The sequence below is a fragment of the Sebastes umbrosus genome, chromosome 20, assembly GCF_015220745.1.
Source record: "Sebastes umbrosus isolate fSebUmb1 chromosome 20, fSebUmb1.pri, whole genome shotgun sequence".
Classification (NCBI taxonomy): domain Eukaryota; kingdom Metazoa; phylum Chordata; class Actinopteri; order Perciformes; family Sebastidae; genus Sebastes; species Sebastes umbrosus.
The window spans coordinates 18,399,852-18,425,303 of NC_051288.1; the positions used below are offsets into that span (position 1 = coordinate 18,399,852).

The window sequence follows — 25,452 nt, forward strand, 5'->3', positions numbered from 1 at the left end:
TTCAACATTTTCTTACACCCCTAAAGGCGTCACTTTATGCTTTGGGATATTCTGTCATTTTAGAAACTAAAGGAAACAAACTAATAATTGTGAGATTAATCTCAATAGAAAGTATAAGCATTAGTTGTAGCCCTAAGGCACAACATCCTTTTTTTATGTGTCATACACGCCCACACACAACTTTTCAAAACCAAACACTGTGCCAGAAAAACGTCATCATCCTGAATGTGTTTCTTTGCTTTAAAAATGTAGTGATGAAGAGGCTTTGTGTTGTTAACATATTGCAGATTGAAAAGTGAAAGCCCATTCATTCATCTGTCCGTACAGACTGACGTTATTTAACTAGCTTCAGAAGTTCAGTGAATAGAAGCGGTCTAATTGTCAACGTTTTAACCTTGAAGATCGCTCTCTTTCAATATTTTAATTGTGTGTTTGCTGAAAGCACTGAAAGAAAAAAAGGCACATTTGAGTTTCCAGAGAGCAGCGATAGTAAAGACTGTAGTCAGTGTGAGAGCTTCAGGGACGGGGGATCTTGACCGAATGTATAACTTAGTGATAATAATGTCTTATTTCCCATTCAGATACTATCTGAGAGGCTCGCCCTGCATTTACAATGCTCCTTGGCTGTTTCCGTGGTTACTAATACATTTATTTTCTGCAAACGTTGCTCGGTCTCATCATATATTATTGTCATATCCTACAATTATTAGCAACAGCTAGGGCTTTGCTAATAGGATGAAATGTCATTGCTGGAATATATTATAGAAACATGTTTTCACAGGAAATTTTCACATTTACACATACTTATAAGGATACTTATCAACAGGGGAGTGTGCAAATATGCTGCTTTATGCAAATGTATGTATATATTTATTATTGGAAATCAATTAACAATACAAAACAATGACACATATTGTCCAAAAACCCTCACAGGTACTGCATTTAGCATAAAAAATATGCTCAAATCATAACATGGCAAAATGAAGCGGGCATGTCTGTAAAGGGGAGACTCGTGGGTACCCATAGAACCCATTTTCATTCACATATCTTGAGGTCAGAGGTCAAGGGACCCCTTTGAAAATGGCCATGCAAGTTTCTCCTCGCCAAAATTTAGCGTAACTTTGGAGCGTTATTTAACCTCCTTCACGACAAGCTTGTATGACATGGTTGGTACCAGTGGATTCCTTTATGTTTTCTAGTTTCATATGATGTCAAAATCTCCACTCTAGCTTTAAAATTGAACCCTCTACAACCTCCGAAAGATTGATTGCGTTAATGCGTTAAAGACATGAGTGGCGTTAAAAAGATTTCGCATTAACACGTTATTATTGCGTTAACTTTGACAGCCCAAAAGGAAATAAACACTGTTTTTAGTGGACAAGGAATTCGTCCTCTATACTTTGTGTCTTCCTGAGGAAAATGTTAAGCATGCCAAATGCAGGGAAACAAACCTCATTGGTTTGGGACTGAAGGTTTTAATGAGCCGACAAAGGAATTCAAATAGCAACCGAGACACAAACATAAACTGAGAGATGGCTGGAGGTAAACACAAGTACATGTCATTTGCTCCCATTTGCATTTTGTGGTGATTTAATGAGATTTTTAAATGGCACAGGCCATGTAAATAAACTGTGAACTCTAAGAGGGTTATAATGAAGTAATTATTACGCAGTAATTGAAACCTGTCTGTCAAATCAGTATTATTTTCAGCCATCGGTTGAGTGTTTTCTTTGCTTGTCTGACAGGCAACAGCAACCCTGTGCTGCTGTTGGTTCAGTCGCCACAGACGCAGCTTGAGGAGTATATTTTTGTGATGTTTATGTTTGAAGCGAGGGAGACCACATAGAGGCTTTTGAAGTGATGCCGAGTTGTGAATCCTGCACTACGTCGCTGTGTGCCAGAGCGTGCAGGCACGTTATTTTTTCAGTCAGCTCACTTCAAATCTTGTGCTCAGTGTTTCAGGGTGTGCACCACAGGGTATCACATTTCCTCTGCTTCGTATAAGAAACAGTTTGATGGCGCATCCGGTTTTGATATCCTCACCGTTGCTTACCCCTATCTCTGCTGGAGGAATTCATGCTCACGGGACGTGCGCACTTTGTTGTACAGTTTTAGCTTCAAAGTCACGTTCTCATCTTGCGATTGTTGTCTTCCCTTTAGAGAGCAGAATAAGGAGTAAATGAAGAATGCTTCCAGTGGCACAGCAGTGTGGCCATTTCCCGCCAATCAATATCCATTTCCATGCAAATAAGTGTGATTAAAGCTGATTTCACAGGCACAAGACCTCTTCGGTGTTCCGGTCACAGATCAAACGGAGATAATTGGTTTAACGCAAAAAAGATTTGCACATTGCATTGTGGGATTTACAGCAGCGTGGCGACTGCTCGGCCTCCACATTTAACCGTGGAGCAATTAACATGCTTCTGATGGGTTAACATACTGCGGGACGCCTCTCTGAACACAGATACCCCAGCAGAGCGGCTAACAGCAACCATTTCATTAAAGCTCGCGGCCTGATAGTGGGGAACCTAAATTGGATTTTTTACTTCTGTGATCACAAGAGATTTTCAGAGAGCATAAGGTCATATAGCCCATGAATTTCTCAAGGAAAATGTAATATGCAGATTGAGTATGAAGATAACTTCCATTACGGAGGACTGTGTGTACTTACGAGGCACAGCGAGCTATTATATCTCTAATTGGCAAGTAAAATGAGAGCAGGTCTGAGTCGATTGTGCACAGAAGCGTAGAAAATTGGACGAGCAAGTTGTCCATAAAGGGACACTAGTGCGACTAGAGTGACGATACTGGCATCATATGAAACTAGAAAAACCTAAGGAATCCAGTGGTACCAAGCATCTTATACTAGCTTTTCAGGAAGGACGCTAAATAACGCTGTTAACTTACGCTACATTTTGGCGAGGAAAGACTGGCATGGCCATTTTCAAAAGGGTCCCCTGACCTCAAGACATGTGAATGAAAATGGGTTCTATGGATACCCACGAGTCTCCCCTTTACAGACATGCCCACTCACTCACAAACGTATTCTATAAAACAAAGAAAATCAGCAAATCTTCACATTGGAGAAGTTGAAAGTATTTGGCATTTTTTACTCGATTAATGTCTTAACTAATCAAATTTTCAAAACGCTGATTTTATTGTTTCAGCTCTCTAAAATTACGCCGAAACCTAAACACACTTCACCGTCCAAATGCGGTATTTGAATCAATCATGCCAAGACGAATGAAAAGTGACTTGGGTCAGCAGGGTGACAGACAGTAATGCATTCATGGAGCCGTGTACTGTAACTTTAGATTATAAGCAGACGGAACATTGAACGAAAGAAAAGAGTCCTGAATTCAAGAAAATGCAGCCATTCATATTCATACAAGAGCCAAAATCAACCTCTGTGCAACACATTAGTTGATCAAATTACAGTAGAAATACATTTTTGCTGGACTTAAAGTTATGAGGCCTGTCAAATGTTGATCTATTAAATTAGAGAGAGACACACAGCTCTGTGTTTAATTCAGCATTCCAGCTGAATTGTCGAAGTATTTGGACGCGCGCCTGTGCCTCTCCTCGGTTGTAGAAATGGAAAAGGGGGGATATTGTCTTAACTGGGCTCCACACCACTGGTCTGGAGTGGGAACACAGGTGAGTAAATCTGCAGCGGAGCGGCGGCTGAGTCAAAATGGCTGTGAGGCTGATGGTGGTGGAGATTAATTGAATGGCCGGTTTCCAGGTCGCTGTCTGCCCGGCTGTGCGGCTGCTTGTCCGGGTTCCCAAGCTGCAATCTGTCAGTCACAAGACAGCGAGACAGCTGCTCCGTCCAGGTGCCAACCTGTGTTCCTCTGCCAAGGGGGTGACTTCACATCCTCCAGTAACACTGAGTCCCATTCATTCACAACTGGGAGAATATATCCAGCAGGAGGGATGGGAGGATCAGACAGCAGTTAAGAAAAAAAGATGGGAAGGAAATGGAAAGTGGACACGGACTATTCATCACAAAAAAACTGGCAAAAATACGTATTGTGCTCACTTGCACCTGTAAACTGAGGCGTTAACAAGATTAGGGCTGCATCTAATGATTATTTTAATGAATTTTTCATGCAATTCTGCCATTATTGATTAATCATGCAGTATTCAAAATGTCAAACGTCTCAAGTGCCCCGAGCCAAAGGATACGTCTTCAAATTGTTATTTTTTTGTTCAACCAACATTTCTAAAGCCAAATATATATATATGTCACAATAATATAAAACGTAGAAGAAGGTCCGCACACTGTAGCTCCCTTAGAGTGCAATTTATTGGCACATCTTCGTAAGTGATGTTCCGAGCCTAAGCTCTTCTTCAGACTTAATAAATCAACACAGAGACGTTTTTTAAAGGGTATAAGCGCTCTGGTCACATGGTAGTCACATGATACCACCTGTGAGGATTATATAAAACAAAATATGTATTTCTGCTTATTTATTGTCTTAAATAATCAATCAATTAAGAGTGTTCGCATTTAGGGATGCACCGATACCGGATCGGATATGGGGCCGATACTGACTGAAATAGCTGGATTGGTGACAATGGGGCCGATCTATTAAATTAAATTCTATGTTTATACCCTATATACATTATATACTGGAGTTTTAATTCCTGTTTAAGTTTTGACCAATTTGTTGTTGCATTAAAACTATTTTTAAATTTGAATTGTAATGCCTGATAATTTTGAAGATTTTTTTACTAGTGTTATTTTAATTATAGATAATTCAGTTAATTTGTATCTATGTATTTATCTGTTATATTTAGTTTTACAAAGTTTGGCAATGTTTAATTCAAGCCTGATGTTGCCTTGCACATTAAAGAATGACACTAGTCACTTCCACACAGTGAGGCATACAGCTTATTAATCAAACACTGGTATCGGATCGGTACTCGGTATCGGCAGATACCCAAAGCCCAGGTATCGCTATTGGGACTGAAAAAGTCGGATCTGTGCATCCCTATTTACAGTTTATTTTCTTTTGATAGACTAATCGATTAATTGACCTCATCATTTCAGCACTAAAGACATTGACAAGAAATTGTTGCACACTCATACATCATGTCTGTTTAGTTCCCTATTGCGGGGTCAAAATGAAAAAACTCACATCTGAAGTTCAGTCAGAGACAATGACCTCCGACAGATGTGACTCCCCTGGGGATGATAATTAAAAAGAGCTCAAATTAGAAACCGCCACAGAGGGGTTACTTTGGCTTCTCATCATCACAAACGACTTGTTTCATTCTGACGTTTTGGTTTATTTCAAGTCGGAGCGTCAGCGTGTGATGCAGAGATAAGATTTTATGAAATTCAGAACTGGCTGCAACCTTCAAATGAATGTTCCCATATTGTACAAACACACACAAATCCACACACACATACACCTCGTCTCTACTGAGCATTATTGTGATGGCTTGCTGTTTCACACTAGTTCAGGTGTTGTTGTAGCAGCAGCACTCACAGTCTGCTGACTGAAACAGACATGGGCACATGTCCAAGGTCATCATTCCCCTCCAAGCTGCTGTTTCCAAAACACAGCTTCTTGTACACTTCCTGCTCTGATTAATTTGTTTTGTCATTATCTCCCCATCTTCTTTTGGGGGGTGTATTAACACAGTTAATGGTTTGATACTGTCAGTATATTTCTAATAATTGTAACAGTACACACACGCTTAATTTTCCTCATGTAATTGTGCAAATCATAAAGTTTCACTATTCTTTTTTTAATGTTGCTTTTCTTGTAGGTTTTTTGTGCTAAATAAAAAATTAAAAAACAGAATCCCTTACATGTAAAATTAAAGACGCATGTTTACATGCAATTCTTCATCTACAATAAGCTAAAATGTCTCGATGAAAATATATGAAATGTCTGATTTGGAGTCTGCAAACACCTACATTTTCCACAAACCTCAATTTAATAATACATTTCTGGGGAAGGACTAGGACATTTTCTAAGACCACAAGCCTGTCACCAGTTTTTAGGCAGCAGTTGAGACGGTTCAGATATGTTAAAATAAAAATGTGTACAATTTGGGAGTATGAACTGATCTGATTTAGTCAAGGAATAGTTCGACATTTTGAGAAATAAGCTGATTTTTTTCCCCTTGCAGAGAGTTAGATCTGAACTATAGACTGTATATAAGCAGTGGACGTAGTCACCGTGACGTCACCCATTGGTTGCCGTTTTGAAGCCTTGAGTTCGGCATTTTGGCCGTTGCCATCTTGGTTTCTTTTTGCAACCAGAAGTGACACGAGAGGGTGGAGCTAAGTCAAACAGCTAAGTCAAACTAAACATTGAATAAGACATTTTAAGCAACCAAAAATGTATAATTAACTTTCATTTACTGAAAACACACTGTGAAAGAGTTAAAGATTTAAGACGAAAACACGGACAACTCCCAGAGCCGGGCTAGCTTCCAGTCTTTATGCTAAGCTAAGATAATGCCTCTCATATTTAGCATACAGATATGAGAGTGGCATCAATATAACTCTCGGAAAGAAAGTAAATGTTAAACGGCTCCTTTAATATTGTGATCCTCCATTTTTCTGCTGCGCAATGCATACCAACACATTTTTCTTTTGTGACTCATTGTTCCAGCCCTGTTATTATCCTTCCTCTTTAATTTCTCCGCCCTTGTTTCATCCCTTTGTCCTTTTCCAAACTCCTGTATGTGTCGGCGAAGCCAATCGGATTCCGCCGCTCGTTTTTCTTTTCATAGCTTTGAGCCTGGAGAGTCCTTTCAACCAATTAGCGCAGACAGCAGCAGCCTCCAACATGAGCCGCGAGGAGGGCATGTAAAAAAGATTTACAGCTTTGAGAGCCAAATCCACCCTCACGTCTTATCTCATCCCCCGGGGCTTTGGCCACCATACAGCGTAGCCAAAGGCTTTATTGGCGGATAATGGCCGGTCCGAACTGCTTTCATGGAGGAACAGTGGGATGATGCATGCTGTGTCTGACTGTGAGAAACTGGGGCATAAAGTTCAAAGTGGGCTCAGCGCTGCGTCCCACAACACAAGCAGAGTGGGCTCAAAACTCCCCACAACTGCACTCACATTTTCCATGCGAGAGTGACTCCGTTTACATATACATGCACATTAAAGCTGTTTGTCAGCACTTCAGTGGTTTTAAGAGGAGTCATTACTCCACCGCCGATATTACTTGAATTAAATGTGATGAATTGCGTCAATCTGAAACCGCATCTGTTACTTGTCCCTCCTCAGCGCCGTTACCCTCTTTGTTTTCTGCTGTTTATCACTAAACACCAGTTTCGATTTCATTTCCGCTGTGTGCTTAGCAGTCGATCCGTCTGAGATTCTTATCCTGATGCATATAGCCGCTGCTGGGGAATAATTCATTTTTGTTTACAAGCAGACAGGAGACTCTGTAAATGAACCTGCTGCAGTCTTAAAAGATGAGCAAGAGAAACGGTCATATTTTACACAGACTACAGGAGTTATATCCTACATTTATAGCATAGAAGAAGTAGCAGAGAGGCAGTACAAGTAGGTACACTTTTTAGGGTTTTAATTTGCTGTGTATTTATTTATTCAGAATGCAAAGGCCTTAAATTCCTGCCATGACTTGGCGAGAGACTTGTCAGACTGCATGTTGAACCCCGACCAATCCTAGCCTGCGGTCTGTCATGATTAGCATGACGTGCAGAGGTAATCAGGCAGGAGGGACGTCTTTTTCTTCACCGCGTTTACATTTGTGCACTAAAGAACTCTGGCTCTCATTGATCAGCGTCTCAGAGCACTTTGTAGACGTCAAACTAGCCTTGTGACTTTGACACAATACAGGGGATAAAATGGTAGACTGGCATGTCCGATGATCATTTTCATTCCCGACGCCCTTGTATATCAGTAAGGCCATGCACAAAACATTTTGGCTAATGCCTTCTTCATAAAGTGCTGCAGGAATGAGTCCTGTAACACGGAAATTACTTTGCATTTTTGCACTTCATGTTCCCTCATCTCAAAGTCAATGGGTTTTTAGATACCTGAAATAAGGTCTGTGGTCAACACAAGCATAAGAGATTTTAAAGTTTTGTTCTACGACATAAAATAAATCAGTACATATCCCACTCATGAATTTTGAAGCTTTTACGTGGGAGGTAACAAGTGGCTAAAGGAGACTACTAAACATCATCACGCCGAACACTATAGTCCGCCTTTAGCTTAGTGGTGGTGACGTATCATGCAACCATGGTGTAGTTGTTGTTGTTAGTTGTTGTTTATAGCCTAACGTTAGCTTTTTGCTTCTGTGCATTTGCGCTTCAGAAATCATAAAAGTGGTGTTCATTTGTGAAGATTATCTTGCTGGACAAAATGTGTAAGTTTGCAACAGATGTTATTTTCTGCAATAATCCAAAACTCAATGGAAAAATCCCATTAACTTTTTGTCGAGGGAACCAGTACAATGCTAACTTCCAGGTTGGCCCACAAAAATATGTCATCCCTGCACCACTCTATTGTGCAGGCTTAGTGATTATTACAATTCAGCTTCTTTTAAACAACATCAGGTACAACAATTTAAAATAATAAAAGTCAAATGAAGCAAATAGAGCAGATTTCAAAAGAAAAAGTGTAGAAAAATAATACATAGACTCAAAGATAAAGTATCACCGCGTGTCAAATCTTATAATAATAAACTTTATTTGAATTGCAACTTTCACACAAAAAAATACACCTCAAAGACAAGTTAAAAGAAAAAAAACAGACTATTTGAGATACATCTAAAGGGCTGTTCAAAATAATAATAAGTGATAGAGACCCTTGAACCTTGAAGCTTTTATTTTAACAAATCATAGAACAGGATTTGACACTTCAAACAGACGGAACTATGGAGAGTATTGGAACAAGGAAAGTCTCTTTCTTGTTTAGAAACGTATAAGCTGTTAGTGAAGCAACTATAGGTAATTACACGCAGTATGATGGCTTTCTGTCCTTTGATGGAGGACATCAGAGTGTGGGATCGATCAGCGGTTCCAGCCGTGCTGCAGTGGCCCGTTATGGTGTGTTAATGGAAGTATCATCTCCACCATACGGGGCCGCATACAAACCTGTGAGGGACTCTGTTGCCTGTTAGTGTGATTTCTACTATAAGAAGATGTGGATTTGAAAATTCTCTACGCTCATGTTTTTTTAATGTGGAAAGTATGAAGGCCACATTCCACTGGAAAATGCTTTCTGGTCAGCGCCGATGCCCTCTTAGGTCGCCAAGTATTTAAGCAGTCGGTACAGAGTGTCTCAGAACATCTACGCCGAGTTTCCTGCTCCAAAGGTCAGTGTTGTGTTCCGGAGTTGTTCTAAAAACAAAGTTGTTGGATGTGACAAAGGAAGCAGCTTGAGGAGGAGACAAATTGTTGGATCAACAGACTTGCTTCTTTATGAATCCAGTTAGCGTGTTTTTCTCCTTCTGCTCGGCTCTCTGATGGAAAACATCAGCAGTGTGTTGGAAATATGGTCACTTTTTAGCTGTCATCATGTTCCGAGTGAACCTGTGGGGAGGTTAAAGCTGTCACCATAGAAATAGCAGCCAATTAGACTGTTGTCAGGCTATTAAATAGCTATAAGCACCATAGATGTGGGTCAATAGGGGCCCACTACACCCACTAGTAGGTTTTATCATCTATTCACATGGTAGATCACTGAAAGAACGTATAAAACAACACGAAAGTGACCTCTAGCGTCCGTAGTAATTATCACAGGATGAGAAGCGATAGTCAGGCGCTGTAGTATAGACAGCCTGAAACTCCATAGGTAACTCACAAGTCTTAACTTTCACAATGTTTTCCCTAAACTTACTTGTTTTTGTTGCCTGAACCTAAAGAAGTTGTAGTTTTGTTGCCTAAACCTAAAGAAGCCTTTGTATTTGTGTTCAAAACGTAACGGTTAATTCAGTTTTACGTGTTAGAACGTGTTGCTTTTAAGTTTCGCTTCCACTTTTACAACATAGTAGGCGTAGTAGGCTCTTAATGACCCACATCTATGGTGCTTATAGCGACCGATAACGGCTATTTAATAGCCTGATAACAGTCGAATCAGGTGCAGCTAGAATAAGAGTAGAACGGACATTGACCTGTTTTCCGTGGTCATTTGACTAGTACAAAAGAAAAGGCGATTGTACTTTCTCACGTCTCTGCATGCTTTGAAAACAAGTGAATACTTCAATGAGTCCGCTAAAGAGTATTCATACGTTACCTGAGGCATACACGCACTTAAAGTAGGTTCAAGTTTGTTTACTGTACAAGAGCCCACTTGATTAAATAATCGGCCAAAGGAATCTCTGTCAAAGTAAAAGTTTGCGGAAAAGATAAATTGACTAAGGAGATACCGCAGAGGATCAAAAGAGGCTTCTAAAAAGCCCCAGGTACGCATCTGCATAGAGCTGATAAAGCCAGATTCTGTTACACTTGCAACCACCCCTCATGAATATTCATGAGGAAGCATCCCTAATTGTGGATAATCCCTTGTGTTTCCTTTTTCCATTTATAGCTAAATATCACACATGGGATTGCTGATCTCGGACCTTTAAAAAAGCTATCATTTATCAGCCTCGCACTCCTAACCTGAAATCTTTAATCAAAACAATTCCTTTGATTAATGATGCAGCCTAAATTAACTCATAGTGTTTTGTTTTTTTAAAGCAGCAGAGAGACTCAGTCAATAGCCCAAGCCTTCATTTCACATTCTTCAGATGTTGCTGCTGCTCACCTTTAATGAACACTAGAAGATGCTCCTCAACACTGCTTTTCACTCCAGTGGTTTCAGCCCTGAATCACAAATGGGAACTTGGTGAGAAATGTTGTAGGCGTTTTACATTCTTACTGCATTCATGCCAGAATCATACTGAAATCTGTATTCAGCAAATACATAGCCAGCATGTTTTTCTGTTCCAAAAGGCTGGAGCAGAGGACTGAAAGTACATTTCACCCGTTTTAATGCACATTTTCAATTTCAGCATAAAATAAAAGAGAAAACAATACAATTGTTTTCGCCTGCCTGAGGTGGAAATGTTGCCATATTGAGAAAAGATAAAATGCAATAAAGGCTTATGGAAACATTTTTCGAGTATGCCTTGATGTTGCGGTACCTGCCTCTGCTTCTTCCTCTGTAAACAGAGCGTTCATGCTGCCACTCTGCGTCACAGGTCTCCACTCCAACAGAAAGCTAAAGAAATAAAGAATGAAAATAGTAGGGATGTCAGGTGGTGTACAAAACCTCAGTTCAAGTCCAGACAGAGGCTCTTGCTGCACGTCACCTCCCTCTTTATCACTATGTCAGCTGATAAAAACACAAGCAGCAAATTAAATAGTATGATGTATCAAAGTTACCGTTGCCTAATTAATTATGTAATGTTAACACATTCTCTTGAATATTCCCCTTAAAGCTGCAACAATTGATTTTTTTGTCCACTTGGGAGAAGCAGAAACAAGCTGTAAACACAACATTGACATATTATTGACGTATGAAGTTGGAAAAAATGTGTTTATAGTAAGCAAACTCCAGCATTAAAGAAGTATTCATTTATTGTTTGGCCACTTGGTGGCCATTGAAGAGGCTGTAAACACAACATTGACGTATTATGACCTTATTATATGGCAAACTTGTTAGCAATTAACCATTTATACATCCAGCAGATATGGAACAACAATAGCATTCATTTGGAGTCATGTTTCACCCTTCTTTAAGCTCTGTTTTGGTCTCCACCAACTCCTGAGGGAAATATATGGCTCTTTAGTACCTAAATGCTTCACTTTTTTCACTAGCTAATCATTAGCTTTCGCGCTGAAAACAGCAGCCTGCTATGTCTGAAAACAGCGCTAATGAGAGCGGTGAGAGTGAACCAAAACCGTAAAGTTGTGGGTAGTAGTTAATGGAAACACTGATTCACATAAAAATGAGAAGCATTTTAGTTGACAGTGTTTTGTCATTGTTGTACTTTCTTGAATACAGTGATTTAAAGGTGCTAAATACGGGAATGGGAGCATTTTAATTACCTCTCAACTGCTCAGAACATGGCGCCGGCTCGCAGCTAACAGCGCTAATAGTGCAGACAACAGCAAAAGTGCTGACAGAGATAACAGTGTTAACCTGAGGGGGGAACCAGAGGGTGGGTGCTACGCTTCCGCAATGACGCTGTTGGTCGGGATGGCATTATTAGCATATGAGCGCAGTGCAGAGTGGCGGCCATGAGCTAGCCAGTGGGGCACGCTCACAAATGCGTGAACATGCAATAAAAGCATGCTCGGCTATGTCAACAAAGCAAGAAGAAGCTCTGATTACAACACACACAGAGGGAGAGTGACTTCATTCTCTACTCAGGTAGACATTACTCCTCTATATCTTTACATAGCGAATAGTTGTTTGCTGCTTTATTAATACTCTGGATATTGAATTTAGCACCTTTAATATCGTTGTTGACAGGGCGACTGACAGTGATCGACGTATCTGTTTCCTAACTTCAGGCTGTTATAACATTGCCTGAGCTCGGGGCTCTGTTTGAGCATTTCCAGCCTTTTCTGGGCCCGGACTGCCGATGACAAAACATGCTTCTCTAAACCCCTCCAACATGGCCGCCGCTCACACGCCTCCAGCACACAGAAGGCAGGTGCTATTATTGGAGGCAGACGCTCGGAGAGACCTCAACCTCTCACATGATTGTTTTTCAGCCCGGGAGGTTAGATGGAAGCATTATGGGCTGGATCCCTCTGGGAAGCACCGATGAGCTTTACGACTGCTTCCTCCTCCAGCAACCTCAAAAAATTAAATTGATATTTTTTCAAACAAGCCTATAGCAAATCATTGGCTTTATAACCCAAAGTAAAAACTGGATCTGCTTCACCTACTGAACACCTGAACTATTTGATTGAAATTGTGACCTGTGGAGACAATAACAAATCACTTTTTGAGATGAATCGCCCACCGAGATGTTATCAGATATGACCAGGATGACATCACTGCTTTGGACCTGCTATAGAAAATCCTTTTAGACATACAGTACATATGCCCTTCCTTGTTGATTCTACCAAATCTAAATATGATTACCAGTAACTGCACAAATGCATACCGTGAGTCAGCTTAAGCTTATGGTATTAAAAAGGACTTTAACAGGGATAAATGTAAAGACAAGCTGTTTTTCATTCATCCTAATGTACACATCAGCATTCAACAGCAACTTGTAATCATGTATTCATTATAGAAAGCTGCATAAAAGCATTACATTCGCTGTTTTTCGGAAATGGATACTAAACGATTTAACGCGCAAAATGGAATGGAGATATCTTGCAGCTTAGCATACAGCTGCAAAAAATTACAGCTTACCAACTCTGAATTTAAATGGTGCAGTTTAGCCTCCTTTTGCATGTTTCCTCTCTCTGTTACGGAATGTGAGAAGCTGCATCAGCTCAGTGCCAGCGAGGCTATTAACAGCACGGGGGATCTCAAAGGTCCGAGTGCTGGTAGAGAGTTGACATGGGGGTCATCTGTTTATTACAGTCTCTCGCATCGAAACCACAAGCACTTTGTGTGAATGCTGAGTCAGGAATTGGGATGAACGGTCGATGCTAATGTGTGAAGATGAAATTCGTACTTGAGGCAGGATTTTAACGCCAGGACAAAATGGAGGGGAGACGATTTGTTACAAAACAAGACTTGGTCAAAACCGAGTATATAGCTGGACCTTATATGGTCAGTATGTGAATAAATTGTTAGACAAATAGTCAGTGGTCATGTCTATTATGTTTTGTGAACAGTTTTTTTCCACTTATAATTTGCTCTTTTTACAAATCGACATCATAATGTCGTTATTTCGGCATCATTTTGATCCGTTTATTGCAATTAAATCACAGCACAGTCTGTTTATTTTGGGCTCATACCGCAGTAGCGACGTGTGGCTTGCTAGATACAGATACAGTATGTAAATACAGCTCGCCGCCGGGTAACGTTATGAACCCAGACACAACAGCGTTTGGTTTTCTGACATATGTATCTGGGACTTCCACAACATGTACAAAGCAGCATAGTGGAAATATCTGGAGGAAAGCGAGGCGGAAATTTGCTTCGCGCTTGGTGTGAATGCACGGTAACACTATACAAAGCACAACATAACGTAACTTAAACGAAATTAAACAATAGCACGTGTACATCAACAGCACTATGTAATGATATCATTGAACCGCTGACACGCTCCCCAGAAAACGTAAACACAAAACTGTTCTCCGCCTTTTCATTTTGAAAGAGCAACGGCCAATGAGGAAACTCCAACAGTCGGTCGACCAATCATGTAACTTCATCACTCACTCACTCACTCACTCACTCACTCACTCACTCAGTGACAGACTTTTGCATTTGTAGGGCTGGCCCTCTGCGGTCCAGCCAAAAATGTAGTGGTAAAACCATTAGTTGACTAATTAAAGTTTAGTCAACATGGCTAGTAATACTCAATAGGGATGTCACTATACTGTACCTGTAAGTCCTGGCCTCGGTTGCATTGATATTTTTTTTAGGGCTGTCAAAGTTCAAATGCAAATTTATGCTCCTAATTTCCGCTAAATTGTGGCGAGGAAAAACTGGTATAGCCATTTTCAAAGGGGTCCCTTGACCTCTGACCTCAAGATATGTTCTCAAATCTGAGGATTTGCTGCTTTTGTCTGTCTTAATTTTGGCAGTTTTCCCATTTTATACACTGAACGATTAATCAATTTATCAGAAAATAATGGAGAGATTAACTGATATTGAAAATAATCATTAGTTGCAGCCCTAAAAAAATCTTGTCATAGATTATGGAATATTTGGAATAATAAAGGTGTTTTCACACTGCGTTTCAATTTATTATTACCTCGACTCAATGAAGGGTGACAGTTGGTTTAAACCTATATATCACATGTATATTCATATTCATGATATTTCTCTTGTTCCTCTTCTCGGTAGAAAGTCACCTCTGCCGCCCGCCGCCGCTCGCTGCTGCCTCTCCAGACGTATGCTGTTTTGTACACCTGGGACACCAGCCGATGTGCTGCTCAACAATGTGCAAACATGAAAAGGCACATCAGGGTAATTGGTGCTCTCCCAGCGCGCGTTGCTCAGCATAATCAGCGTCTCGGTGCTTCATGGGAGCAGCTTATTCAGGTCCAAAGAGGTGTAAGGAGAGGAGGGGAGGGGAGGCAATCAGAGCGCTGGCTTCACTGTCAGCAGCGCGGTCGAACGAGCCAAGAACGCTCTGGGAACTTGTTCCAGCTGGCTAGATATTAGGCGCTGTCTGAAAAGTCCCCTCACACCATCACACCATCACACACAAGGGTCACGCAGCCTGGACCACCGTGCCACTCCGAGCCCACTGCGCTCCCAAAAAAAACTATTCCACCTTTCTGCTCCCAATATCTGTGCACGCCTGAATTTCCACCTCCTTATGGCTCCCGCAGGTGGAAAAACAATTTTGAGACTGCATTTCGAATGTTTACTAGTTGTGGATTTTGCAGCTGGTTAAAGGTTACTGCTGAGTGTATGAAGCAGGTGTTTTGCAGCCCCGGGTCTGCTCTGCGGTTGTGGACGCCATGCTTAGACTGGGATAGACTTTCTATTTAGGCGTGGATCAGTGGACTGGAGTGGATTGTCAAGAAAATTGCTGGCATACGGCGGGATTGATTACATTTTTCTGTCCACTCGTGGAAAACCTGGCCGCGATATGTATCCATAATATCAACAAAGGGCTGGCATAATCCAAACAGGCTCTATGGAATTCAGTCTAAATATAGTGTTGATACGCTCCTATGTTTACAATAGTGGGAATTTCTGGTACTGGCTCATACCACCAGTTTATCTGCTGATGCCACATCATTATCTCAGCTTCCAGCCATTCTGATTCCTTCCACGCTTAAACAGCAATTTCCTCTGCAGCCCGGTCTGTTTTTTTTTTTTTTTTTTTTTATCGCTCACTCCTCATTTGCAAGTTCCAACATCTTTTCGCGTAGGTTTTTTTTTGTTTGCACAACAGTTCGCGTAATGAGTCATTACACAGATCACTTCACAACAGGCTATAAACACATACTTATAGGATCACCCAGGATAGCGATTGGAGACAATGGCGTGTTTCATTCTGAAGCTTTAAAAGGAAAATGTAAATGTGAGAGTTAAAAATTCAACAGTAACGCATATTGTTGAAGGTGCAGCCCCGTGGTTCTTTCATGATTTTATAATCCCCTTTGGGCCTTTGATTGTGAATGTTCAAAGTCTCATTTAAAATGTAGAAAGATAGTTGACATCCATGTGAGCTGTGTGTGCAGGATGGAGGCTCTGGAGTTTTGATGTCCCTCTGCTTGTGCCTCTGAACCTCTCGCATCAAGGTGACTAGGGGTTAAATCTTTCATGTCGAGGACTGTCAGTCATTGTTTCCTGTATGCATTGAGTTGGCCTGGTACCAGATTTTTTTACAGGCTTCCCTCTGGACAAGTTTGGAGAGCTGAGCCTGTTAGATAAGAGGAAAGGGGGCAAAGGCTGCATTAAAAATCCACAGCGTTTTTGGCTCGAGTTGAGCCCGTTGCCGCCGGCTAAAAAAGCTCCTGTATCCACCAGCAAAGCAGGAAAAATCTTATTTGACCACCTTTAGGGAGTAAATGGGGTTTTCAATTTAGACTTCTTCACAGCTGCCACACACACAGGTGAACAATCAAGTCCATGTTCAAGTGCCAAGACCCAGTCACGGCACAATAAGAGCTGTGTTTGTGCCGTTTTGATACTCCCCAGCTTCACGGACCCCTGTGGTTCAGCATTATACTGTACAAGTGTCTCCCCTCCTAACTATTTTAAGCGCTTTCCAACAGCCCGTAAACACGGCTAAATATAGGCCTGTCTGTTACTATGGACTTGGCAGGAGCTCCAAACAGTCGGAGCACTGTGCAACAAGGCCGCAGGAATTTCTGATGTTGTAATATGAAAACCGGGGGCCCCTCGTGGATGTAAACTCTGGGTAGGCCTGTCACCAAGGTGCAGGCGAGCTGAGATGGAAAAGCAAACTTCTCACAGATTTCACGGGCGTTGGAGGAAAATTGCAGATAGAATCGTGGCAACTTCACGGAGCTAGAGGAGAGAGCCCATAGGGGACGGTTCCACTTTCATATTTCATCATGTCATCGTGGTTCCTATCGTCTGATGATGTTGTGTTATGCCGGAGGACATTAAATCACACATCTGGTTGCACACAGAAATCTGATTTTGCTTATTTTGGATGAGCAGTGTGTCTGGAATTCCAAATAGTCTGGGAACCGTAATGACATGCAGAATGAAATTGGTTATAATTCAGTTTTCTTTTTTGCGGAAATGCTGTGTTTTAATCATTTCCTTTTTTATTTTTTTTCCCACTTTTTATTTTCCTTTTTCTTTCTCTTTCTCTTTGTGTGTGTCAGTTCGTGCAACATAATTGTGCTGCCATTTCGGCCAAGACAAAGACAAAGAACCGAAATAAGTGTTATCTCAAGAGACCATACCAGTTAAATAAAGGTCAGATTTTTAACCTCTTGGAAACTTGCTTGTAACATCTTAAAGAGGACCTTTTATGCTTTTGTGCTTTTCCACTTTCCTTTAGTGTGTTATATAGTTTTTTGTAAAAGGTCTGCAAAGTTACAAAACCCAAAGTCCACGACAAAAAGGGAGTTACTCTCCCCCACAGAAATACTGCTCCTGAACTGCCTGAAACGCCTCGCTTGAAGTCCCGCCTTTTTTCCGTAACATGGTGATGTCACCAAGTAACACATTTGCATAAGCAGCTAGTTTGGCACGCCCTAAAACAAAACTAGTTAGAGCGGAGCTGGAGCGGAGTCCAAAGAGTTTGGTTCAGTTGACCAATCACAACAGAGAGGGCCAGCTGACCAATCAGAGCAGACTGGGCTTTTCGGGGTGTTTTTTTAACATTAAAGCATGTGAACATGTTCTAGTAGAAACCCAAAGTATGCACCTGAAAATGAGCATAATAGGATTTCTCTATAATATTAAATATTCATGACTAAATAAGAAACAATCCAAGTTTAATTTTGGAAGAAAAAAAAACATCCTTAGGTATTTATTAGGAGTTTAACACTCAAAAACTGCAAAGCACAGACAAAAACACAAATACAGAAATCTCTCTCATGAGAAATAACCCAAAACCGTTCCAACCTTGGCAGAAAATACTGGTTTCATGTAAGAAGCTGATTGAGAAAATAGGTTTTCAGGGTCTTTAAAGAATATTTAATAAGAACATCCACAGGAGGTGAAGATTAGACAGTTAGAAAACCTCACAATAGTCAAATCTCCAAACTTTATGTCTGCATGACTAGCAGAATATACCTGCAGAGCCAAAATGGACTGTTCATAAAGTGAACCAGTGCATTATCACCTACTGGCTGCTTGCGTTTCTCTGTGTACAGTAAAAAGTCCACGGAGAGACTTCACAATGTAACATCTTCCTGTTCTGCTCATGTTTTATTCACGCTCTGGATTTGCAGGGCCTGATTGCGTGTCCTGGACTTTTTTTTTTTTTTTTTCTTTCTTTGTTGTTTCTCACTTGAACAGAATAATGCATTACAATGTTTGCCATCAAACATGTACTGTGGTGTGTGCTGACAGCGGTGCAGAAGCTCATTAGGAAAGGCGTTGGACCCTGTTGGGCTGTTTACAGTGAAAGCTAGTGTGGCAACCTTAACGACCTTAAGTCAGTTTCAGGGGTTTGACCCAGATGCCTTTGTGCTGTTTGTGTGGGTCGCTTTCAAGTCGTGGAAATTAACTGGAATTCGTCTTTTACCGAGTCTCCGCGTCACTCCCACATCTCTCAAGGTGAGAGCGTATATTTAACTTTTCCGTCTCATTTGTGAGCTGCTGTGACTTGATAATTCGGTTTTGCCTCGTCGTGATGGCTCCCCTCTTCACAGATTCCCTCCTTCATTATTGACACAAGGAAGGCTGTTTGCCCACCACCTCACCACCCATGATGACTCATACTGAGCTGAACTCTCTTCTATTCATCACTTCACACCAACCATCCTCCCCAGCTCCACTTTTCATCGCTCCTGACCTACTTTACGCACACAGCGAGTGCGGTCCGTAAGAATTTGGACAGAAACACATTTTGTGTTGTTTTGTCTCTGTACTCCAGCATTTTAGATTTGAAATAAAACAACAACTTCAGCTGTGGAAGTCCCAACCCGACGTCCCGATACTTGCAGATTCAGTTGCATTTCTTACTTCTTGTGATACATCTGTTACTTGATTTTTCAGGCTGATATCAATAATGAAATTTCAATGGTTTGATTTGATATCTGATGTGTTTTATCCAACGACTCCTGGTCTTTTTATCAGCCTGGAAGCGAGACCCGTTGCTGGTGTGAGTACATTCCAGTACGAAACACACAGGCATCGTAGCTTCAGCGAGAGAGACGTCACTAACGCAACTTTTGGGTGTCCCTCTATATAACACAGGTGTAATATATAACATATGTCCTCATAGGAAAAGGTATAACTGTTAATAATGCATTACATTAATAAGCACTGAAAATGTCCTTGTATCCTTCATTATAATAACTTCATTATTATTTGTTATAAACAATAATGTTGATGTACTGCTTATAAATGATAGATAAGGCGTTAAAGGTGCTATTGATAACATTCAGCCACTAGCTGTCGCATTCTCCCTCCTCCTATTGCATTCAACTATAACATTTATAGTTTTTAGCCACACTAACTGACAACCCAGAGATACCACGTCGTTTTACTATTGGCTCACAAACCTTGTTATAAGTGAATTAAAGTGAAGTCTTCTTCAGAGATGAACAAAACATACATTTTTGGACCCGTCAAAATTTTTTTAATTAGTTTGCAATCATAATATTTCTTTTCAGGAGATGTATTATTTAAAAAAAATATTTGTCTACATAAAAATGTTATCAATACGACCTTTAAAGTAACCAAAAGTAAGGATCCCTTTAGTTTATGATTTAAACACTCTCACATAGATATGCTATGTACTGAGCGGGACATTTTACAGTTGAAAAATAAACTTACCAGTGTTCTGTGTAATGGCAGTGCTTATTCTAAATGATCTCAAACATATTTTTGGCATTTCTGTAATGCAATTTCTTAATGGCAGGCATACTGATGTATCTGCCAGAAGCTAAAATTGTCCAATATCGTCCAAGACAATGTTTGGGCTGCAATTATTATTTTTTATTCTGTCTGCCTCTTGGTATTCTTCTTCGTCCTCTTCTTCGTATTCTTACATTAGGTGAGCGTAGCAAGCGTAGCTCTTTTAATAAATTGTTTTTGGCACAGGGGCTACAGTTACTACACTGTTCACCTAATATGGTCATATCCATCTTCAATGTACAGCTGAAAGTCAACATTTTACACTCATTTTCAGAGTTTCACTTAAAATCTAGTGTGTCCAGAGCCACCACAACAAAAAATGTGGGAATGTCCAAATTCTTACCAGCTGCATTTTAACTACCACACACAGCACATTCTTTGGCTATGACTGAACCTCAGTAATTGCTCTCCACAGTGATTTTGAGGGTTTAGATAAAAGTGAGTACCTGAGGTTTCCATCATACAGACTTAGACACACACGAGTCACACACACACACTCATCCTGTCTTTGCCAGCGGCTGCAGGTGAGTCTGACTGAGGCAAGTCATCGCCCTTGTCTCATCTCATCACACTGTCTTTTTGACAGCCTCATCAAGCACACAATGAAGAGAGACAGTCTGGGGGTGAAGGAGGAGGTGAGATCTTCATCAAACAGCGCAGAAAACGGCACATAACAACATAGCCGGGGATGATGATGATAGGAAAAAGTACGTCTTGCAGATCATTAAAAAGTGTTTCTATCAAAAAATAATGTGATATTGAATCACGGCTGTATTAGCCCACAAAGAGCTGCAGTTATAGACACAAAGAAGACTGTTGGAGGTCAGCTGCGTGGCGCAGGCAGACAGGGTTCACTTCATGGCTGATGATGATTGCCTCCATAAATAATGTCAGTGTTCGGGGTTGAACTAAATGCAATATTCATGCCCTGAGGCGTCGGAAAGGCAAAACGGATTCCTTTCAGAAAAAAGTTGCACAAACTCTCTTTGAGTGAATGTCTTGCATGACACAGCTGTATCAGTCACTGGTCAATAGCAAAATTGAAAGACTCAAGGATTTTAGCTGCAGACGACAAACCTTCTCTTTATCCTCGACCTCTCTTTTATACTCGTTTTTTTTTTGTTATTTCCATCAAGACTAACTACCTATTTGTCTGCAGCTCTATTCAAATGATGCTTAGCGATGACAAAACTGCTTCACAAGGACAGAAACTCCATTCCCTGTTTAAATCTGCTCTGCTCTCTGAGGTGCTATGGTAGTTTTTCGTCCGAAATCGCATACTATGCACTATACATACTCAATATGTGTACTATCGTTCAACATACTTTTGTGTGACATACCGAACAGTAATTTACGTCGTCACTTACCTGAGAGCCTCCTTGCCGGTTGGAGACGTGTAACAATGGTTACCTGTGCCAACCTCATGTGACCAAAACGACGGTTTGTGAGAATCAAAGTCTGAACTAATTCAAAAATATATTACCTCTAGGAAAGTGAAATCTTATACTTACAGTTAAATTGAAGCGTTATTGACGTTACAGAGCTGTCCGTCAACGTCTGTTATGAACGCTGTCGTGACTACCGCATTGCATTGTGGGATATTTATGCCGCTGTAGTGTCCGCCGTTGCATACTGTAATATTTCCCCGGAAATAGTATGCATACTAAAATATCTCACATACTGTTTTAGCGTACTAAATAGCATGTTAGTATTGAATTTCGGACGCAACCATAGTGTCCAGCCATACATACTGTATGTCTAAGGTGTCCAGCGTTTGCATACGGTAATATTTCGCCGGAAATAGTATGCAATTCACGTACTATTGGTTTCATACTAAGGCTTCGGACATACTAAAATATCTCACATACTGTTGTAGCGTACTAAATAGCATGTTAGTATGGAATTTCAGATGCAACCGTACTGTCCAGCCATACATACTGTGTGTCTATGGTGTCCACTGTTTGAATACTGTAATATTTCACTGGAAATAGTATGCAATTTGCGTTTCGGACGCAACCTTTGTCTGTGTTTTCCCAGTATTGTTATTTATTTTAAACAACCAGCCACTCAGGCTAAGTACAGCAACATAAAATCAATATGCTGCATATTGCAACGGCCTTTCATCTCACTAACTCAATTAAACGTACCGTCGTTTTTAGATTGCAAGAGAGAGATACACAAGTCATTGATCTCACTGCCTTCATTTTACTCTCTCTGTCTCTCAAATACGTACTATACAAACACACACTTGTGTACACACATGCCCTTCTCAAATCCATCTTTCTTCCCACGCTACTTCTCTTGGAGAGCCATTCACATTTTATAGTGTGCCGAATATGAGACTCAGGGGTTGTTCCTAAAAGTTTCTTGAAGTAAAAACGAAGCCGTCGCACGCTCCCCTCAGCAGTCATCCTGGTATTGTTCAATAAAAAAAGACCCTCTCCACGTTAATGGCTGCCATGTTCCACAGCTGGCTGCATCTACATTTATGTGAAGCATTTTATGTTTCCTTTTTTCATTAGCACATCAAGTGCATCTGAAAGCACAAGCGGCACCATCTCGTTTTATACACTGTACGCTGTTAGCAGAGAGTTGTGGCTGTGTGTGAAGTAAATAAATCCACAGGCAGACTACTACATGTACACAACGAGGTGTCAAGTCATTCGAGACAAGTCCAAGTCACGTCTGAGGTTGTTTGAGTCCAAGTCAAGTCTTGAGACAGCCAAGCCAAATCTCACAATTTTAGACAAGTCTTCTTTCCAAGTCTAGTCTCACATTATGCGGGACAAGTGTCAAGTCATTTGAGACAAGTCCATATCAGGTCTCTAGTCATTGGAGAAATCCATGGTCCAAGTCAAGTCTCAAGTCTTTCGAGGTCAAGTCTTGAGACAAGGCCAAGCCAAATCTCACAATTTAAGACAAGTCTAGTCTCCAAGTGTAGTCTCACATTATTTGAGACAAGTGTCAAGTCATTTGACACAAGTTCAAGTCAGGTCTCAGGTCATTGGAGACTTGTAGTTGCGAGTCAGGTCTCTAGTCGTTGGAGGGGTCCAATGTCAAAGTTGGATCTGAAGTGATTTGAGACAAGTCCAAGACAAGTCCCAAGTCATTTGAGTCATAAGGGACAATTTCAAGTTAAGTCTCATATCATTCAAGTTAGGTCCAAGTTAAGTCTCAAAATAAGTCAAAATCGAGTTTCAAGTAACTCGAGACAAGTCCAAGTCAAGTCTCCAGTCCTTTAATCCAAGTCCAAGTTAATTCACAAGTCTTTTTGAGCAAATTGCAAGTCAAGATGTCCATCTTTCAGGTGAATCAGTTATGTCCAAGTCAGGTCCCGAGTTTTAATTTTTTTTAAGGTGAAGTCTGGTTTGAATCTACAGTATGTCTCGTATGTAGAGCTCTGCTGAGATAAAACACATTAGCAGAGGAATGACTTGTCCGGTTTTACATTTGAAATCACACCACCAACTCCTAAAGCACAGTGTCTCACTCCTCAACGTAAAAAAACAATATTGGCAATTACTGTGGGATGATTGCATGTTTGCAGATGTCTCCAGTGGATTACTGCAGGACGTCAGGTCGGAGCGGTCCGTGATATGAAGGATAAATGATCGTTGAGATTTAAAGAGACTGAAGGGGGGGTGAGAAATAGGACGAAAGAGAAAGGCAGGGGAAGGTTATAGAAAGAGAAAGTCTATAACAAAAGAAAGGCATAATTGTGACAAGCTCTGGCAGTCTTATGGAACCAGCAGCGGCATGGCTCCTGCTCTCAGCACACAGTAGTGGCATTGTCCATCTTTCACATCCTAACAAAGAGCCGGGGTCCTCCACGGTCCACCCCCCCTCACCAGGGATGGATGTTGCACTAATGCTGCCCACACAAGCTCGGCAGCTTTCTTTTCTCTCTCCCTCCAAGGACTTTGACATTTTCTTTGTACTCGTGGAAATTGTATTTCTTCTATTCGCGTGTTCTTTTGGGTTACAGGAATAAGAGATAAGCATCAGTCCAACAGGACTTCTTCACAGTTTGCGAAAAGATAAAAAAAACACTGCAACATTTGCTTTGACTGATACAACTCTCGATATTTACAAGGGCGCACGTAGAAGATGTTCTTCGGCTGTCTTCGGTGTGCGGTTTCTTGAGAAAAGAGTGAATGACAAGCTCTTGTCATTTCTACAGCTCATCATGGCAGACAATGATGTTCACTCAGCTAGTGACCCTGTCCTTTCTCTATCACTCAGCCTCTCTCACTAACACAACACCAACAAATATCATGTATAGATGTGGTGGAAAGCCACTGTAAATGCAGTCCATTTATGATCTGCCATCAGAAATCCCCGCCTAATACGGTGAAAACATGTTTCAGGGAGCCATGCTTCTATGACGGTGTGTCGCCCTCCTCTATTCCTGCCTTTACCACTCTTGTCTCTGTATTAAATCAATACAAAAGAGGAGGAAAAACAGGCACTGCGTGTTTGAAGAAATGTAGCTTAAATTCCAGAGATTACGTTTTACTGAGGAAAATGTCAAGGTGTATAACGTTACCTGTTATCTATCTGGGGTTCAGGCCCAGACTTGGCAAGCAATGAATTCACTATTAATGGATGCACAAGAAGAGAGGCGGAAAAAAAAGGTTTTCCACTGTAGGGCCATTTTGGTCCTGTGGTTTTTTTACCCCAGCTCTTGGAATGAGTTCAGATTCAGTGTACCTTCTTGAAAGTGAGCTCTGTGAGACACAATAGTCAGTTTGTTCCTTAAATCCAGGCTGTCGAGTTTTCCTGTACATTTACCAGAACATTCACAACAATAAAGTACGATTAAATTGTTACACCATGTCGTGAAGTAAGGGTGTGTAAATTCTAGAAAATGTATTTTTGGTTTCATTTGTAAAAACTGACGCAGATTTCTAAATATAGTAATTAACATTTCGTTGTGTGAATGAATCTGCAAGTTTATGAGGACACAGTTGTAAAGGATAAATAAGCCTTGGTGTTGTGGGAATTAGTCCCCAAAGCTTAAGCAGCATTGTTTCAGCATGACATTAGAAAAGAAGCTTTGATTTTCTTTGAACTTTGAAGTATTTTAGATGTATTTTAGCTCTTAATCTAATCAAATTTGACATGCAAATTGAAATGTTTTTCCCTGAGGTAACTTTAAAACAACTTTTAAAAAGGCAAGTGCATTGCTCCTTAAAGTGTCATGTCTTTGGCTGGATATTTTCTCGCAGTAGATTTATATGCAAATTCAACCACAATCCATTTGGGACAACAACAAGATTCTTTCGTAAAAGGGTGTT

At 40.7% G+C, this 25,452-nt stretch overlaps 1 long non-coding RNA gene across 2 annotated transcripts in view; it reads left to right on the forward strand.

Moving 5' to 3' along the window:
- The window catches only part of LOC119479160, an 81,366-nt gene that overhangs the window by 55,727 nt on the left and 187 nt on the right, over positions 1 to 25,452 (forward strand). Inside the window, exons 2-3 of one of the 2 annotated variants that reach the window (XR_005204625.1) lie at positions 17,446 to 17,539; positions 18,972 to 19,210. This is a non-coding gene — a long non-coding RNA (uncharacterized LOC119479160). Of the gene's footprint in view, positions 1 to 17,445; positions 17,540 to 18,971; positions 19,211 to 25,452 lie in introns of those variants that run through there. The other variant, XR_005204624.1, reaches the window with a different exon arrangement.